General features: G+C 42.4%; 1 pseudogene; it reads right to left on the bottom strand.

Moving 5' to 3' along the window:
- Positions 1-1,226: 1,226 nt before the first annotated feature.
- On the bottom strand, positions 1,227-18,987 carry LOC132892217 (uncharacterized; annotated as a pseudogene).
- Positions 18,988-19,937: the final 950 nt, after the last annotated feature.

Genomic DNA, 19,937 nt, shown 5'->3' with positions numbered 1-19,937 from the left:
AGCTGTACAGATGTATTTGGCGATACAGTAAGTGAGCTAAATTTTAACAGTGCAAACAATGCCACAAAAAGAAAAGATTCATGCTGTTGTCATGCCGACCGAGGCTGTTGTGTTTCCCGCTTGTGGTCTCGTCACTCGTCACTTCCGGAAGGGGCAGTGCTGAAGTAAGTAGCTCGACTCCGTAGCTCGATAGGGTTTACATGCACTAAGTAGTTCGGCTACAATCGCATAATCTAGGTCATGTAGCTCGATTATGAGAAATCAAGTTCGGTTCGATTTCAGCCGAGCTAAGGTGTTTCCATGGCATTTAGAACTTCGATTTCAGTCGAGCAATGGCGGAAATTCGATTTTCTCTATGTGCATGTAAACGCACTGACTGTTGAAAGCAAAGCTAAAATCCACAAACAAGATCATTACAAAGGTGTTAGGAGAGTCCAGGTCCTCTGCTTCCTTAACTGAGTGGTTTGCCCTATAGGCAAACTGTAGCAGGTTAAAGAGCAAGTATGTAATGGATGTCAGGTGGGACTTCATAAGGAATAATATTACAGCAACCGGTCTAAAATCTTTCAGTCCTGTTAGCTTGTCATTTTTGGAGATGGGCACAATATTGGATAATTTGAAGCAGACAGTGACTCTGCATAACTGTCAGGAGGTGTTGAAAATGTGGATGAATGCAGGTGCTAGTTCATTTTTAGAAACTAAAGATGGGATGTTTATGTTTGTTTATGTATTTACGTCAGAGCTGCTACACCTGATGACTTTAAAATGGGAGATAATCACAGAGTAAAAGCTGATTTCTGTTCTGGGAAAATAATAAAGGTGTGTCAAATCACTTAAATGGACAAACCATGAACATAGCATGTATAGATCATAAAAATACCCAATACTAGAAATGTGAGAGTAGAAACCTTACATTACATTACATGGCATTTAGCAGATGCTCTTATCCAGAGTGACATACAATGAGTGCAAAAGTCAGGTACACAAAGTGCTGAACTTCTATACAAGAAAGTTCTAGTGCCAACTGCACAAGTGACAGCAATACCTAGTGTAATGTGCTGTCAATGTACCAATACTCAAAGAGCCAAGAAAAGAAACCAATCATATAAAGTACAACTAAATTGAGAACTCAAACGGCTAACCCCAGGCTAGACAGTACACAACCTGGGTTGGTCTAGACCGAAATGCAGTTACACAGTGGGCAGGGAAGAAAGGGAGAGGTGCAGCCTGAAGAGGTGAGTCTTCAGTCTGTGCTTGAAGGTGGTCAGGGAGTCGGCAGTTCTGACCTCAATGGGAAGATCATTTCACCAACGGGGAACCAGGACAGACAGCAGTCTTGAGTGGGCTGTGGAGGAGTGAAGATGAGGAGGAGGGGCCAGGTGACCAGTAGGGGTGGAGCATAAGGATCTGGCTGGTATGTAGGGGCAGATCAGACTCCAGAGGTATGCTGGCCCTAACCCCTTGAGAGCCTGGTAAGCTAGCATCATCTCATCTCATCTCATCTCATCTCATCTCATCTCATCTCATCTCATCTCATCTCATCTCATCTCATCTCATCTCATCTCATCTCATCTCATCTCATCTCATTATCTCTAGCCACTTTATCTTGTTCTACAGGGTTGCAGGCAAGCTGGAGCCTATCCCAGCTGACTACGGGCAAAAGGCGGGGTACACCCTGGACAAGTCGCCAGGTCATCGCAGGGCTGATACACAGACAACCATTCACACTCACATTCACACCTATGGTCAATTTAGAGTCACCAGTTAACCTAACCTGCATGTCTTTGGACTGTGGGGGAACCGGAGCACCCGGAGGAAACCCACGTGGACACGGGGAGAACATGCAAACTCTGCACAGAAAGGCCCTTGTCGGCCACAGGGCTCAAACCCAGACCTTCTTGCTGTGAGGCGACAGCGACACCACCATGCCGCCCAAGCTAGCACCAATGTCTTAAATTTGATGCAAGCTGCAATAGGTAGCCAGTGCAGGTTGGCAAGCAGAGGGGTGACATGGGAAGAACGAGGGAGGTAGTAGACCAGGCATGCTGCAGTGTTCTGGATGAGCTGCAGGGGTCCGATGGCAGAAGCTGGAATGCCAGCAAGGAGAGAGTTGCGGTAGTCCAAGTGGGAGAGGATCAGTGCTTGGATCAGGAGCTGAGTAGAGTAGGTGGTGAGAAAAGGGCAGATCCTTCAGATGTTATAGAGGAGGAATTTACATGTCTGGGTCACTGCAGTGATATTTGCTGAGGAGGAGAGTTTGTCATCGAACACGACCCCTAGGTTCTTCACAGTGGTGGAAGGAGACCTAGAAATGTCCCCCAGGGAGATGACAATGTCCAGGGGTGGAGAGGATGGAGTCAATGTAGATCACCTCTGTCTTGCCTGGGTTGAGCTTCAGGTGATGGTTGTCCATCCAGCTCTGGATGTCACGCAGGCAAACAGAGATGCAAGCAAATATCTGTGTGTCAGAAGGAGGAAAAGAGAGAAACAGTTGAATGTCATCAGCATAGCAGTGGTAAGATAGATGATGAGCATAGATAATCGGGCCAAGAGCCTGGGTGTAGAGGGAGAAGAGAAGTGGACCAAGGATTGAACCTTGAGGGACACCAGTGGTTAGTGGGCATTGTGCTGATACAGTACCAGACCAGGCAACCTTGAAGGAGTGACCAGAGAGGTAGGACTTGAACCAGTCTAGGGCTATCCTGCAGATCCCCAGAGCTGATAAGGATGACAGGAAGATGGGGTGATCAACAGTGTCAAATGCAGCAGAAAGATCAAGGAGAATCAGGACCAAGGAGAGGGAGGCAGCATGTGCTGCATGAAGTGCCTCACTGACGGAGAGAAGCACAGTCTCAGTTGAGTGTCTGGCTCAGAAAAAGGACTGGTTAGGATCCACGAGGTTGTTCTGTGAGAGAAAAGAGAAGAGTTGGTTAGCAACAGCACATTTAAGCGTCTTTGACAGGAAAGGGAGAAGAGAAATGGAGTGGTAGTTCTGGATGACAGAGGGGTCTTGGATGGGCTTTTTTAGCAGAGGAGTGATGTGGGCCCATTTCAAGCTGGAGGGAAAGTATTTAGAGGACAACGAAGAGTTGCCAAGGTGATAATGGGAGGATGTCAGGAATGATGGTCAGGAGGAGAGATGAGGGGATAGGGTCAAGGGCACAGGTGGTCGAACAGTAAGAGAGCAGGAGCCGAGAGATATCTGAGGTTTAAAGAGGGGAAAAAGCAGAGAGCAAGGGGCACAGTAAAGGAGTTGTGGATGGCTATGATCTTTTCCTCAAAAAAGACTGCAAAGTCCTCTGCAGTGATGCAGGACTGAGGTGCAGTTGGTGGAGAGTTGAGGAGAGAAGAGAAAGCAGAAAACAGTTGACAAGGGTTAGAGATGGAGGTATGAATTTTGGAGTGATAAAACTTGATCTTGGCCAATTTGAGTGAGGCTGTGAACTCTGCAAGGAGGGACTGGTAGTGGGACAGGACAGCAGGGGCACTGGATTTTCTCCACTTTCTCTCAGCTGCACATAGGCTGATTCTGTAGGAGTGAAATGTTTCTTACATCCAGGGACTAGGAGGGGAATATCTTGCTGTATTTCTTTATTTGGTTGATGAAAATGTCAAATATTGCCCCTTCAGAATGGACAAAAGAAAAAAGAGAAGTAGTGGAAGAAAAGCAAAAACAAATTAAAGTTATGCAGGTGCATGCAGTGGTGTAGGAAAGAGTGTGACATTGGGGGGACAGAATTGAATCCATTCATTCATTATGGCTCTGGGAATTATTTAGCCTACCTATTATAGCCTAAATCATTCATGAATTAGATTGAAACTATGAGCTGCAATATGTGCCTTGGAACTAAACTTCAGAGGCTCATTTACCTCACCAAAGTCAAATCGTGACTGATGTCAAGTTCAAAGCTGGTGAAAGCTCACCTTGCTAGTGTTGCCAACTACTTTGAATGGAAAGTAGCTAATTGTCACTAGATGGTGTCATACGCTAATTAGCATATTTGGTGATGTCATCGTATCATATTTGCATTCTGCCTTGTGTCAGATGGTCTCAGCCCTTTGCACCTGTTTGCTTCTCTCCTACACTTTCTTCTCACATATACTGTATTTTAATACAGCTGAATTCCAAATACCTGTAAGGAGTTTGGCCTGACCATAAGTGTCAAGAAGACTAATATCTTGGCCCAGGATGCTGATCCTCCCTCTGCCATCACTATTGGTAACAGCCATATGGAAGTAGTTGACAACTTCACCTATCTGGAGTCAACTATTTCCAGCTCCCTTTCCCTAAATGATGAAGTAAGCATGAGAATCACCAAAGCCGCAGGGGTTATGGCAAGACTGAACAAGAGAGTTTGGTACAACACTCAGCTGACCGCAAATGCCAAACTGCATGTGTACCAAGCCTATGTACTCAATACTCTCCTATATGGTAGTGAGTCCTGGACAATGTATGCTAGGCAGGAAAAAAGGCTGAACAGTTTCCACCTCTGCTACCTTAGACGTATCCAGAACATTTTGTGGCAGGACAATCTCACTAACACAGAAGTCCTCCAATGTGCTGGCATTCCAAGCCTGTACACCCTACTTAGCCAGAGGCGCCTCAGGTGGCTAGGTCACGTGCACTGTATGGACTCAGGGCACATTCCAAAGGATGTTCTATATGGGGAATTGCGTGAAGGATCACATCTAGTTCGAAGACTGCACCTCTGCTTCAAAGATGTGTGAAAGAGAGACTTGAAGCTGGCAGGAATCGATACAAATAACTGGGAAAACACAGCAGACTTGCGTCAAGCCTGGAGGGCCGCAGTCAAAAACAGCATGCAAAAGGCTGAGCGTGACAAGAACATCCAACTCGCTGTGAAACGAGTGAAGAGGAAAGCTAGAGCGGCTGCTCCCAGAGAAGCATCAGGCTTCATATGCAGCCGCTGTGGGAAGGACTGTCACTCTAGAGTTGGCCTATTCAGCCGCTCTAGAATATGCTAGTGCTGCACCATTGTCTCTCGAGATGGACGGATGCTGACGACAAATTCCCAATAAAGCTGTTCTCATTGACATTTTTTCTGTTTCTGTTGTCAGATAATGGACGGATGATGAAATAGTGACTGAAACACAGCCCATTAAGACTACCGTACATTTTAACCAGCAGTTACTTCCAAGCCATTTTCAAACTAAAGTTTGCTAAAGTTCTGATTTTATAACCCTGACATTATAACAAAATCACCATGCACACAATTTAAAGGCAATGGCTGTACTGTGATTTCACCTGTATTTACAAGTAAAATAATTACTCAGAGAGAATATTCAAAGTGACAGGACATTTTCCTGTTCTTATACAGCGCACACCCTCTGCCTGTAACAAACCACAAGGAGAATGTTCTGTTTTCAGTCAGGGACGATTAGGCCTAATGTGTACCCAAGTGGATAAACCATGTCATCCTTCAGACCCCGTCCACACGTAGCCGGGTATCTGCTAAATCGAAGATATTTTTCTACGTTTTGGCCTGTCATCCACATGAAAACACATCAAAAACGAATATTTAAAAAAACTCCGGGCAAAGTGAAGATTTTTGAAAACTCCGTGTATGCCTTTTCGTGTAGACAGAGATAACCGGAGTTTTGCATTTTAGAACGTCACAATCTGCGCCAAAAAAATGACAACAAATCTGCCCTGACGTCAAACGTGCGACCTTTGTTTACTGCAGAAGCCAGATTAAGCATGGACTTAAGCTAGCCGCACACCACGGCGATCCACACGGTACCGAACCGACCCATTTCAGAGCCGACTCCCGAAAGGGCACGCACATATCCCCCGACTGTTGACAAGTGCAGTCGCGATTGAAGCGACACGTGACAACTTAATAGCTTTGTGATTGGCTATTGGATATAGTTACTGTTAAATCCAACACTTGAAGATGCTACAGGCTGAATTACAAATGACACAACATGGAATATGTAGCGCACTATCTAGGCTGCATGAGCTATTATTTCCAACCTTAAATAGTGCACTTATATAGGGGAGTTAAAGCGATTTGGAATTCAGCCACACAACTTGAGCAGAGTGGCTTTCCAGCCCACTGTGTCTATGGATAAAGCTTCAGTCTATGGAATTACAGTATATACCTGCATTAGGTGCTACCAACACGTATTTCTCGCACTAGAAATTGTGTTTAATGATGTCACGTGTTATATGCGAAAGATATGATTGGCTATTGCTAGCGACTCTTGCTGATCAGTCTGGCTCCCGATTAGTTTTTCAAATTGGCTGTGAGATGAGTCTGTACCATCGAAAACTAGTCTTTACGCCTGACTTGCGACTTCAGTTGGCTCGGTACGCTGAAAATCGGCGTAGTGTGCGGCTAGCTAAAGAGTAATGGATCGGAGTAGTGCCTTGAAAACGTTAATTATTGTGCAGGTGCTATTTACATGTTTAATTTTAGAAGCCCAACTACTGCTCCAAGAGCACAGGCGATGTGATTAGGGGGTAGGATTTGGGGAAATAACGCCATCTACAGGTTTGGAATGCTTATAAATGTGATTGAAAACGCAGATGTTTGGTTATGTGTGGAAGGGATTTTTTTCGAAGACGAGGTGGTGTGGATAAAACATTTTTATAAACGGGGGGTGGGGGGGGGGGGGGGGGGGGAATGTTCGGTTTTAAAAATACCCGGCTACGTGTGTACATGGCATCAGATACAAAAACAAACAAATGAATAAATACATATGGTGAGTACTGGTGACTCTCTTGTATGGAAAATAGCAAAGGTTTTTCCAAAAAAGTCACTAAATTTATTGTTAGTTGGGGTGGGGTGTGTGTGCAGAAAAGTCAGTAAGGTGGCAACAATGAATTTTGCACTACCAAGGTGAAGCCAAAGAAGCTGGTGATTGGTGAAACATAGCATGAAATCCACTTTATTCCTGATCAGTGATTTTTTTCCCATGATTCAGAGTGCATCAATTACTTTTACCAGTTTTTGGTTTCCAGTTGGTGTTTACATCACACTATCTTTGGTTAGACTAGAGTATTGAGGTATTTCACCTGACGTCACAGGGTCACGTGACGCCCCGGTGTCCGCCATTTTGGACGGCAAGCTAGCTAATGTCAACAACAGTAGCTAGTATGTTACTGTAGCAATGTTTACGTTCAGTCATTTGGATGACTGTTAAAACCTTTCAGTCTCAAGTTTTTCCTTTACTGGATTTACTAGTTTACTGAGCCAGCGAGCCCCGGAGCGCTAGCTAGCCGGCCAGCCAGCCCCGGAGCGCTAGCTAGCCGGCCAGCCAGCCCCGGAGCGCGCTCAGTAAACTAGTAAATACAGTAAAGGAAAAACTTATAACGGGCCATGTCTCAACAGACTAAGAAGTTATTTCAATGACATTTAATAACATTTTGTTTATCCTGAGGACCGAAAGTAAATGAAAATGTGAACAAATCTTAGCTGTCAGTGAACAATCCTGGTGGAAGCAGGTAAATGTCATTCTCTAAGCCTGCTAACCTCAATTTTTGCAAATGCCTCTCCCTCTGCTCGCCCTGTAAATGCCCTACGTCGCTGGATAGTGAAGGTGTTTTCTGCATCTCGCTCCTTTTTCTTTTATGTTTTTCGTTTGTCGCCTTCCTCGCATTCAAACTGATTCGAGCCGTGCCATCCAAAATGGCAGCATCACATGACTTGGTCACGTGAGTGAAATACCTCAATACACCCACCAGTCACTTTAATAGGAACGTGTTGTTGGTTCTAAGATCCCTGTTCTTGGCTGCAGGAGTGGAACCCAATGTGTTCTTCTGCTGTTGCATGCTGAGATGCTTTTCTGCTCACCACGGTTGTAAAGAGTGATTATATGAGTTACTATATCCTTCCTGGCAAACAAGCTCAAACCAATCTGTCCATTCCCCTCTGACCCTCTCTTATCAACAAGGCGTTTGTTTCCACCCACAGAACTGTCGCTCACTCACTCAGTGTTTTTTGTTTTCTGCACCATTCTGTGTAAACTCTAGAGACTGTTGTGTGTGAAAACCCCAGGAGATCAGCAGCTTCTGAAATACTCAAACCAGTCCATCTGGATCAAACCAACACCCAGACCACAGTGAGAGAAAGTCACACTGTGAGATCACAATGTTTCCCGTTCTGATGTTTGAACATTGTGAACATTAACTGAAGCTCCTGATTTGTATCTGCATGATTTTATGCATCGTGCTGCTGTCGAGGGATCGGCTGATTACAGAACTGCAGAGAACAGCAGGGGGATGTAGGGGTGTTCCTAATAAAGTGGCCAGTAAGTGTACAATGGTATAGAAAAAGATAGTGACACATGTTTTTGGTGAAAATAATTATTTCTTGATGAGGGATTTGTTTTTCGCTGGATAAATTTATGTCAATTAAAGGATGGATTTTTCTCATTTTTTTTCAGTGTGAAATGAAGCGACTTCACCAAATGGTGGATTTTTTTCTAAACTTTTTTACTAATGTTTATGGGGGGGGGGGGGGGGGGTTGTGGAGGGCACTGTACATACAGTGGTATGTTGATTTTATGGTCTGTTTTAATATAAATAGTTTAGTATAAGTAAGTTTGAATTCATTAACTAGCCAGTATGGCAAGTAGTTGGTGTATTGATTGATTGATTGATTGATTGATTGATTGATTGATTGATTGATTGATTGGTTGATTTTATTTCATAAATTCAGTGTAAATACATATAAACAATTGTTAATACATTAAAAATACATGGATGACACAAGAAAGTGAAAACACTTATTTCCATTGTGGTCCATAACATCAAGTGACAAAATGAAGGGAAAATATAGAATGTAAAATTAATATAAAGAAAAATATGGTATATATACTGTACATTGATAACAAATAACATGAGTAGTATAAATAAATATAAATAAATATGATAATATTATGAATATAAAAAGATAATACTGTACAAAAGTACTTAGTGCAAAATACGAGTAAACAAATACCTGTATCAAAATTAACAGGACAAAGACAATATAATAACAGGACTAGTTAGATTATGATATAATAAAAGGGTTGAGTTCTTCCTCTATATTATTACTGTATTATAAACTTTTTTATTAAATGTGTGCATTTAATGATTAATGTGTGTTGATTAGTGTAATTTCCTGTGTTTGTTTTATTCCTAGAATGCTTGTGTGTGTGTTCTCTTTGGCTCTTTACAATCCCCTCAGAGTTTCTGCTCAACATGTCTGTACGTGCACCCTGTGTGTGTTTGTGTATGTGCTCTCAAAAGCATGTTTGATGCTCAGATAGCAGAGACAAAACACACACACACACAAAAGCCACATGATCTGGTGCATTGAGGTCTCTGTAAAAGGCTTCAGGTTTTCACTGAAACTGATTCACTTATTAAAAACCCAGGGCTCAGACCAAGAGTAGACATTCAAAGTTATCAATTTTTTAATCAATAAATCTAACAGGGCACATCTGGGCAACAAGAAACACCTGTCAGTCGTGTGTTCCAATAATTTTGATCACTTGAAAAATAGATGTTTTAAAAAAAAAAAAGGTGCCATTCAACAGTTTGCTGATGTCAGTGGATTCCCAGCCTGATGCAGTTATTGCAAGAAAGGGATAAGCAGTAATATTAAAGTAATATTAAGTGTTAATTACTTCAATTTACTTTAAGACCATCTGAGCCTATTTTGTTCACGAAAAAATTGGGTGGTCGACCACCAAAGGTACCAAGTTGTTGAACACATCTAGATGTAAATATCAGGAAATGAAAGCTGAAATTCTGATCTATTTTGATTTTGATCTCAAACACAAAAGTCTTCAGTGTATAGCAAACAACAACAACAACAACAGAATTGGCCTTGCTTTTCCAATACTTTTGGAGGGGACTGTGTATCAGTCTACAGTGTCTTGCAAAAGTATCCCCCCCCCCCCCCCCCCCCCCGGTATTTGTCCTGTTTTGTTGCATTACAAGCTGGAATTAAAATTTTTTTTATTGTGTCACAAACAATAATTGAGATGAAAAAACAGAAATCTGGAGTGTGCATAAGTATTCACCACCTTTCATATGAAACCCCTAAATAAGAGCTGGTCCAACCAATTCACTTCATAAGTCACATAATTAGTTGAGTAAGATCCACCTGTGTGCAATCAAAGTGTCACATGATCTGTCACATGATGTCTGTATAAATCAATCTGTTCTGGAAGGACCCTGACTCTGCAACACGACTAAGCAAGCAACATGAAAACCAAGGAGCCTCCAAACAGGTCAGAGACAAAGTTGTGGAGAAGTATAGATCAGGGTTGGGTTATAAAAAATATCCCAAACTTTGAATATCCCACAGAGCTCCATTAAATCCATTATAGCAAAATGGAAAGAATATGGCACCACTACAAACCTGACAAGAGAAGGCCCCGCCCACCAAAACTCACAGACTGGGCAAGGAGGGCATTAATCAGAGATGCAACAAAGACACCAAAGAGAACACTGAAGGTGCTGCAAAGATCCACAGCGGAGATGAGAGTATCTGTCCACAGGACCTCTTTAAGCCATACACTCCACAGAGTGGGACTTTATGCAAGAGTGGCCAGAAAAAAAAAGCCATTGCTGAAGAAAACACATTTGGAATTTGCCCAACAGCATGTGGCAGACTCCCCAAACACATGGAAGAAGATTCTCTGGTCAAATGAGACTAAAATTAATCTTTTTGGCCATCATGGGAAACGCCATGTGTGGTGCAAACCCAACACTCTGAGAACACCATCCCTACAGTGAAGCATGGTGGTGGCAGCATCATGCTGTGGGGATGTTTTTCATCTGCAGGGACAGGAAAGCTGGTCAGGACTGAAGGAAAGATGGATGGCACTAAATACAGGGCAATTCTGGAGGAAAACCTGTTTGAGTTGGCCAGAGGTTTGAGACTGGGACGAAGGTTCACGTTCCAGCAGGACAATGACCCTAAACATACTGCTCATTTAAATGTCTTGGAATGGCCTAATCAAAGCCCAGACCTCAATCCAATTGAGAATCTGTGGCAGAACTTTAAGATTGCTGTACACCAACGCAACCCATCTAAGTTGAAGGAGTTGGAGCAGTTTTGCCTTGAGGAATGGGCAAAAATCCCAGTGGCTAGATTTCAAGAGACTTGCAGCTGTAATTGCAGCAAAAGGTGGCTCTACAAAGTATTGAGTTTGGGGGGGGGTTGAATACCTAGGCACACTCCAGATTTCTGTTTTTTTTTTTTATCTTAACCCCTTGGCTGCCACCCATAATTAATTGCAATGTGTCAGGCATATAGGACAAAAATAGGTCAAAATTGGGATATTTTGATAATCTTTCTCTAACTTGTTCAAACTTTATATTTTTAATATTTGTATATAAAAATCACAAAAAACACTGTTGTAGAGTAAAAATAACTTTAGTAATCAAAAACAACTCCAAAAACATTTAAAAAAAAACCCTCAAGACAACGGGTCTTGTCAATGAGAACCTGTTCATAAACATGAATTACCGTACTCACGGCACATAACTCGCAGTATGTGCCACTGTGAAGTAAAAGTAATGTGCCATGTAAGGTACATAAAAGGAGGTGTTTATGATCATAAGCACAGAGGTAAAAGATTTCATGATGTACATGATTCGTCCAAGGGCATTGAAGGGGCTAATTATTGTTTATATCAAAATAAAAAAAAAATCACCTTTAAAGTGGTAGGCATGTTGTGTAATTCAATAAACCCCCATCAATTTTAATTCCAGCTTGTAATGCAACAAAACAGGACAAACACCAAGGGGGATGAATACTTTTGCAAGATACTGTATATATTAGGTTTTAATTTTGTCATCTACATCACATTATTTGGGGTTAACAAACATTTTAAAGAGTATTTTGTTGTACTTTTTTGTTTTAAACCTGAGTGCAACAGCACCACTGGCCATCGTAATAAAAACACACAGAATGTTATGAAGTGAGGCTGTGGGCTAACTGTAATGAGCCCAGAACTGTCAATTCATGCAGCCAATCAATGACAGCTGTATCACATGATTTCTTGATGAAGAAAAAAAACCTCCACAACATTTAGCCAAGTCAAGAACACTCTTGAGGTGGTAGGCCTATCATTGTCAAAGTCTACCCCAACGGATATGTGGTATACATGATGTATGTATGCAGAAAGAGTCATAAACAGTCAGCAATTAAAGACATCTGCAATAAAAGCCTGGCAAAGCATCTCAAGGGAGGAAGCTCAGCATTTGGTGATGTCCATGGGTTCCAGACTTCAGGTGGTTATTGAGTACAAAATGGCTGTGTGTAAAAAATGGCTATAATTTATAAATGGTTAATACAATATTTTTGCTAAATGCCTCAAATTAAAGCTGAGAGTCTACACTTCTGTTGTGGGTGTACAGAGGCAAAATTATGAAAACTGTGTCACTGTGCAAATACTTCTGGCCCCAGTGACTGTGTGTGTATGTTCTTCATTTACTTTGCTTGGTGAAGTTGAATAATAAGAAATTAATAGCATAATTCACAGCTATTTTAATAGTGAAAGTAAGATCATTTCCGGGCGGCACGGTGGTGTAGTGGTTAGCGCTGTCGCCTCACAGCAAGAAGGTCCTGGGTTCGAGCCCCGGGGCCGGCGAGGGCCTTTCTGTGTGGAGTTTGCATGTTCTCCCCGTGTCCGCGTGGGTTTCCTCCGGGTGCTCCGGTTTCCCCCACAGTCCAAAGACATGCAGGTTAGGTTAACTGGTGACTCTAAATTGACCGTAGGTGTGAATGTGAGTGTGAATGGTTGTCTGTGTCTATGTGTCAGCCCTGTGATGACCTGGCGACTTGTCCAGGGTGTACCCCGCCTTTCGCCCATAGTCAGCTGGGATAGGCTCCAGCTTGCCTGCGACCCTGTAGAAGGATAAAGCGGCTACAGATAATGAGATGAGATGAGATGAGATCATTTCCACATGCACATAATAAGAACTCACAGAATTGGGACTAAACAGCTGTGTGGCCATAAGAAAACCACTTGTTAGTGAAACTAATTGGAAGAAAAAGTTTCAGTTTGGTAGGGAACAGATTGGACTCTGGTGCAACAGAAAAACATCATGTGGTTTGATAAGTCCAGATTGACCCCATTCCTGAGTGATGGGTGTGTCAGGGTGAGAAGGGAAGCTCATGAAACGATGCAACCATCATGCATAGTGTCCACTGTACGAGCCTCTGGAGGCAGTGTGATGATCTGGGGTTGATTCAGTTGGTCAGGCCAAGACTCAGCAAAGTTATGGGGTAATAAAATGATGTCAGCTGATGACCTGAATGTACTGAATGACCAGGTTATTACATCTTTTCACACATGAATTGGACACCACAGAGTCCTAACATTAACCCCACTGAAAGTATTTGGGATGCCGGAGAAGACTTTATAAAGTGGTTTGACTCTCCTGTCATCAAGACAAGATCTTGATGAAAAATTAATGTAAATCTGGATAGAAATAAATGTTTTGACTTTGTATAAGGTTGTTGAAACAATGCATTGGCAAATGTACTCTGTGATGGAAGCTAAAAGGGGTCCAAATAAATATTTTTTTGGCCAGGCAGTGTATATAACAAGTTGAATTTATATAGTACTTTTCACTAACCCAAGGATGCTTTACAGAGTAATGGAAAAAAAAAACCTCACTCACACAAAACCCCAAAACAAATCAGGATCACGACCATTCAACCAAATTAAGTAATTACAGATAGGAGACAGAGAGAAAATCAACACAACAAAATCACAAATAACATGGGCATAAAGACAGCAGATGAGCTCAAAGCGTGGAAAAAGAATGTACAATCAGTGATCAGCAAAGCAGGGATAAGATTTAAGCTGTGTCTTGAATTTGGGAAGAGATATACAATCCCAAATACACTGAGGGAAAGAATTCCACAGCTTGGGGGCTGCGACCTTAAATGCTCTGGAACCCATGGTGGATAATTTAAATTTGAGGACAAACAACAGACCAGAGGATGAATATCTGAGACTGTGAATGGGAGAGTAGGGTTGAAATAATTCCATTAGATATTGAGGAGCATAGCCATGAAGTGCTTTAAATATGAACAGAATAATTTTATACTGAATGCGATGTAGAACAGGGAGCCAGTGGAGGTTCTGGAGGATAGGGCTGATGTGTGCTGAGCATTTAGTGTGGGTGAGGACTCTGGCTGCAGAGACATGCAATGTTGTGGAGGTTTAAAAAAAAAAGGCAGTCTTAGACAGGGAGCTTATGTGATTTTCAAAAGTGAGGGCAAAGTCAAAGACCACACCGAGGTTATGCACAGTGGGTGAAGGTTTAATTACAGTGCCATCAAAGACCAGATTAAAACTACTGTTGGCGGAGGTTATTGATTTGGAACCAATTAGTAAAAGATCCTTTTTAATAACAATAAGCTTTAGAAAGTTTGCATTCATCTACAGCTTTAGCTCTTGGATGCATTGATAGAGGGACAAGACTCTATGTACACATGATATACAACCCCAAATCAGTAAAAGTTGGGATGATATGTTGAAATTGAAATTAAAGCTGAAAACAATGATTGATAAATAATCTTTGACCTGTACTGCACTCAAAACAATACAACAGCATATAATTTGATGTTTTATCTCATGATTTTTTCTGTTTTTTCAAAATAAATATTTACTTCAAATTTCATTCTTGCAACACATTAAAATGGCATTTATCAACAGGTACAAAATCAGTATCCAGGAAAGGCTGAGTCTTTGAGGAGTAAAGCTGGGCCAAAGATCTCCAATTTGTCAACAAATGGATGAGAAAATTATTGAAATGTTTAAAAACAATGTTCATGAAAGAAAGATAGGAAGGAATTTAGATATTTCACCCTCTATGGTGCATATTATCATTAAACAATTCAAGGAATCTGGAGGAGTTTCAGTGTGTAAAGGGCAAGGGCACAAGCCTAATCTGAACACCCGTGATCTCCAATCCTTCAGACGGCACTGCATCAAGAACCATCATTCATCTATAGCTGATAGAACCACATGGGCTCGGGATTACTTTGGCAAACCTTTATCAAGCTACAATATGGAGTTACATCCATAAACCCCAGTTAAAACTTTATTGTGCAAAAAGGAAGCCTTATGTTAACTGTGTCCAGAAGCACCATTGACTTCTCTGGGCTCGGAGGCATCTGAGATGGACCATCACACAGTGGGAATGGGTATTGTGGTCAGATGAATCAGTAGTCCAGGTCTTTTTTGGAAGAAATGGACGCCGTGTGCTCTGGAACAAAGAGGAAAAGGACCATCCAGACTATTACCAGGAACAAGTCCAAAAGCCAGAGTGTGTCATGGTATGGTGTTGGGTTAGTGCCCTTGGCAAATGTAACTTACACTTCTGTGATGGAGCATTAATGCAGAAAAGTACACTGAGATTTTGGAGCAACATCTGCTGCCTTCAAGACGACGTCTTTTCCAGGGAGATTTCAACAAGACAACACAAAACCACATTCTGCTCACATTACAGAGGCGTGGCTGTGGAAGAAGAGGGCGTGTCCCCTCTGTCCCCAATAGAGAATGTGTGGAGAATTTACAAATGATAAATATGACAGTGACGACCCCGAACTGTTCCACACCTTAAGACCTGTTTACAGGAAGAACGGGACAAAAATAACACCTGAAACACTTCATCACTTGGAGTCTTCAGTCCATAAACAGCTTTTAAGCGCTGGGAGAAGGAAAGGGAACATTATAAAGTGGCAAATTCTTTACTGTCACAACTTCTTTTTTTAAATGTGTTTCAAGAATCAAAATTGAAATATGTTTATTTTGAAAACAACAACAACAACAATGAAATTCCGGAGTAAAACATTGAATAATGTGCTGTTGTGTTGTTTTGAGTGCGATACAGGTCAAAGATTATTTACAAATCATTGTTTTCAGTTTTAATTTCAATTTCAACATACTGTCCCAACTTTTACTGGTTTGGGGTTGTAAATTCACCTCTTAATTTGAGAAATGTTAGTACAGTTTGAGTTCTTGAAGTGCCTCATTAAAGAGCTGGTGTTTGTGGTGAACCACTGAGGTTCTGTCAGGCTAGAGATCAGAGCATGTTGAGGTGCTTTAGAGTTCACACCCTGTCTCTATCAGGAGATTTAAAGAGCGGAAGTGTTGGTCTTTACTGTGGCAGGTGTAAATGCATGAGAACCCACATCAATCCCAACACACACTCACACTAGGGAGGAGCTAAAATTCCCCTGAGCCCTTATTTTTTACTAACTTAGTGGTAAACACAGCCAAGTTAGGTATAAAATGTTCCAACTTACCAACCTGAGCGCACACGAAAAAACAGAGTGAAATCTCTATTACAGTAAAAAAAAAAAGCTTACTTTTTTCAACACAGTTCCAGAGACTGAAAGAGTTTATCCTAAGAAAGGGCTGAAGTAAGAGTTTCATACTGATGACAGTATGATTCATTTGATCAACTCAAAAATGTACAATTTAAGTCGGAAACATGGTTCAGTTACATTGTGTTCACTATAATTTCCAAGGGTGCCAGTAATAGTGGCACATGTGTTTTTGTTGAAAATAATTATTTCTTGATGAGGGATTTTTTTCTCTGAATAAATTTATTTCAATTAAAGGTTGGATTTTTCTCAGATAAAGCGACTTCAAAAAGGTGGATTTTTTAAAAACCCTTTTGACTAATCTTTACAAGGGGTGCCAATAATTGTGGAGGGAACTGTACATTACCAATAATAATAATAATAATAATAATAATAATAATAATAATAATAATAATCAGGGTTTGGATGTAAAATATACCAAAAAAACATACTGAAGAATAACATTAAATCCATTATTTAAAAAAATGTAAAGAATATGGCACAACTGTGACTCTGCCTTGAGGAGACCACCAACTCAGTGAACGAGTAAAGTCAGAAACAACCAAGGGGTCAAGGGGAACTCTCAATCTGGCACTACCATGACTATGCTTCACTCTAAGGATGGTGTTCTCAGGGTGATAAGAAGTGTACAAAGAACAGAGGGTGTGTCCACTTAGTAAGAAGTTCCTCAATGTGCTCCTTCTGTCACTCAACAGTACCCTCAGTCAAGGTCAGCACTCCCCACAGTTCCTCAACTGAGTTTGTGTATGGTCTTGTTTCCCCTTCTGAGGTGCTGAATGGTTTGCCAGAACATCTTTGAGGCCATCCCAAAGTCTTTTCCATGTCCTCTCCAAACAGCAGCCCTTATGATACAACTGACACAATCACAAAATCACCAATTAACCTTTGACCCAATGTGCTCTGGTACCAAATACACTTATGAACAAGGTATACTGTACTTATTTCATTATAACAAACTTTACTTACATATACTTGTATTTGTATAGTAGCTTATCAGAATTACCACCAGTAGTGAACAGTAAAAAAATCAATAAAACTGTAAAGGCATTAATATTTAGATTAACAAAGTGGTGATTACAATGAAGAATTTACAGTTATAACTTGCTGTTTAATTTCCATCTCACATACTTAGTTCCTTCAGTTAGGTTGTGCTAACGACTCTGGAAACATGGCTGATAAACACAATGCGTGAGAGAGAGACTTATCAGAGTGAGCTAAAGCTGGAGTGGCCATCAGATACACATGTCTATCTCTCTCAGATAACATCTCATGGCTGAATGTTGAAGTTGATTAAAAGTGTGTGAAGGCTTTGATGTGTTCAGCTGAGGCTGTATTGCATCCTCTGATTAAAAAAAAGACACACGCATACACACAGAGACAATAGTGAAGATCCTATTAAATATTCTCATCTCATCTCATTATCTCTAGCTGCTTTATCCTGTTCTACAGGGTCGCAGGCAAGCTGGAGCCTATCCCCCTATAAAATATTATTTTCCATAATTTTTCTCTAAAAGATATCAGTTTTGACTCATACTAATGACTGCAGATTTGCTATGATCGTGAGTGTTGCTGACTGATGAGGTAAGCCCAGAGAATTGTGGGTAATGAAGCCTCAGTCAGACAATGGAGTTGGGAGTCTGGATGTGTGAACGTACAGATAAAATTTCCATCAGCTTTTTCCCTGAGACTTCCTCTAGGCATAGGTGTGTGTGTGTGTCCTTCAACATTAATACAGTCAACATCACACTTACAGTCAAGGCAAGTCAGTTTATTTGTATAGTCACCAACTACATCCCATACCACATACAGTAAGTGTAGGGGAAGTGAATGGGGAGTGTAGAGTGAGAGTGGTGCAGTCCATGCAGGGGGCAGGCAGCCTAAGCCAACCTAGAGTGAAGTCGCTGGCCACCGCTGACTGCACCAGAGGTTGTCGGCTTCCCAGAGGCAGGGAGATCGGGGCAGCCACTAGTGAAGCATGCAACAGGCTCGAGCTCTTCATCTTCCTCCTCATTGTCAGCAAGGTTTTCTGCCACATAATAGAAAGGGAGAAAGCACATGAGCCACAGTACGGATCTGTGAATCAAACAACCACTAAGAGCTCCAGCACCTTTTTATACTCCCCTGGCTCCTTGAGGAGGGTGAATTAAGGTGGTGATTATGTTGTTCCAGGCATATGTGATTAGTGGGTCCCGCCCCCTGGCCACACTGCTTCTGGCTGTCCAAAACAATAGTGCTGAAGCGCTGCTGTTTCTTCAGCACTGTAGGAGCAGTTGGGCAAAGAGTGGAGTGCTGCTTTGATGGTGGTTTCCTGGAGTGGCCATCACATCCCCCCCTTAGCTCTGGGCCTACTGTCCTCCAAGGCTCAGCCCAAAGGCTGTAGCTTCTGGAGAGGCTTTTGGCATTCCCATGCTGGGTCCCTATTCTGTATTAAATCTGGAAAGAGAAGTCCTATAATGACAAGAACCAGTAAGTAACATGAGAATTTATGTTCTTGGCAGCTGCCATCTACTGGAGTGGGGGCATGGTGGGTGACCAACGTGAAGTGATGACTGGCCGAATAATACCTCAGCTTGGCTATTGCCTTCTTGACGGTGAGAGCTTCTCTCTCCACAGCCATGTAGTTCCTTTCTGCTGGGAGTAGCTTGTGGCTGATAAACAGCATGGGATGCTCTTCACCCTATATGACCTATGACAGCACAGCATCCCGGCCCATCTCGAAATCATCCATCTGGGCAATCAAAGGCTGGGTTTCGGAGGTCGGGGGTGGTTGTGAGGGCCTTCTTCAGGGCCTGGAATGCCTGCTCTGTCTGGCTGGTCCACTTGACCTTGTCTGGCTCCACCTTCTTGGTTAGATCTGAGAGGGGAGAGACTAGAGAAGAGAAGTTAGGCACAAATCTATGGTAATAACTGCTAACCCCAAAAGGGCATGTACCTGTCACTTGGTGGTGGGCTGGGGGTAATACTGTATGGCCTCTATCTTCTTGGCCTGGGGCTTCAGCAGGCCTTGACCAATATGGTAGCCCTAGTACTGTGCCTCAGTCAGTCCCAGATGGTTCTTCTGGGGGTTGGCGGTTCACTCAGCCTTCCTCAGCTCCCCCAGGATGGATTTGAGGTGGGGCAGGTGATCAGCTGAGGTGGACAAATGGATGATCACTTAATTGAGATAGGCTGTGGCAAAGTTCCGGTGGGGGCAGAGGACAATGTCCATGAGGTGTTGGAAGGAGTCTGGCACCCCATGGAGGGTGAAGACAAGAACCTGGTACTGCCATTGGCCTGATGTGGTGAAGAAGGCAGTTTTGGAGTGGACCTGGGGCATTAGGGCCACTTACCAGTAGCCCTTAGTCATATCCCTCCTCAGCCTGTCAACCAGGTCATGTGCTGCAACAACCAGCACACATCAGCCATGAGTTTGGAGACAAAAGGTGTACCTTGGTCATTGAGGAGGTCTTTAGGGAGCCCCACATGGGAGAAGAGCAGAACAAGCTCCTGGGCAATGTTCTTTGAGGTGGCCTTGCAGAGGGGCACTGCCTTGGGATAGCAGGTTGCATAGTCCATGATGACAAGGAT

This window comes from Neoarius graeffei, chromosome 9, assembly GCF_027579695.1.
Source record: "Neoarius graeffei isolate fNeoGra1 chromosome 9, fNeoGra1.pri, whole genome shotgun sequence".
NCBI lineage: Eukaryota > Metazoa > Chordata > Actinopteri > Siluriformes > Ariidae > Neoarius > Neoarius graeffei.
The sequence above is the reverse complement of the archived record's forward strand: the minus strand, read 5'-3'. Positions and strand labels throughout refer to the sequence as shown.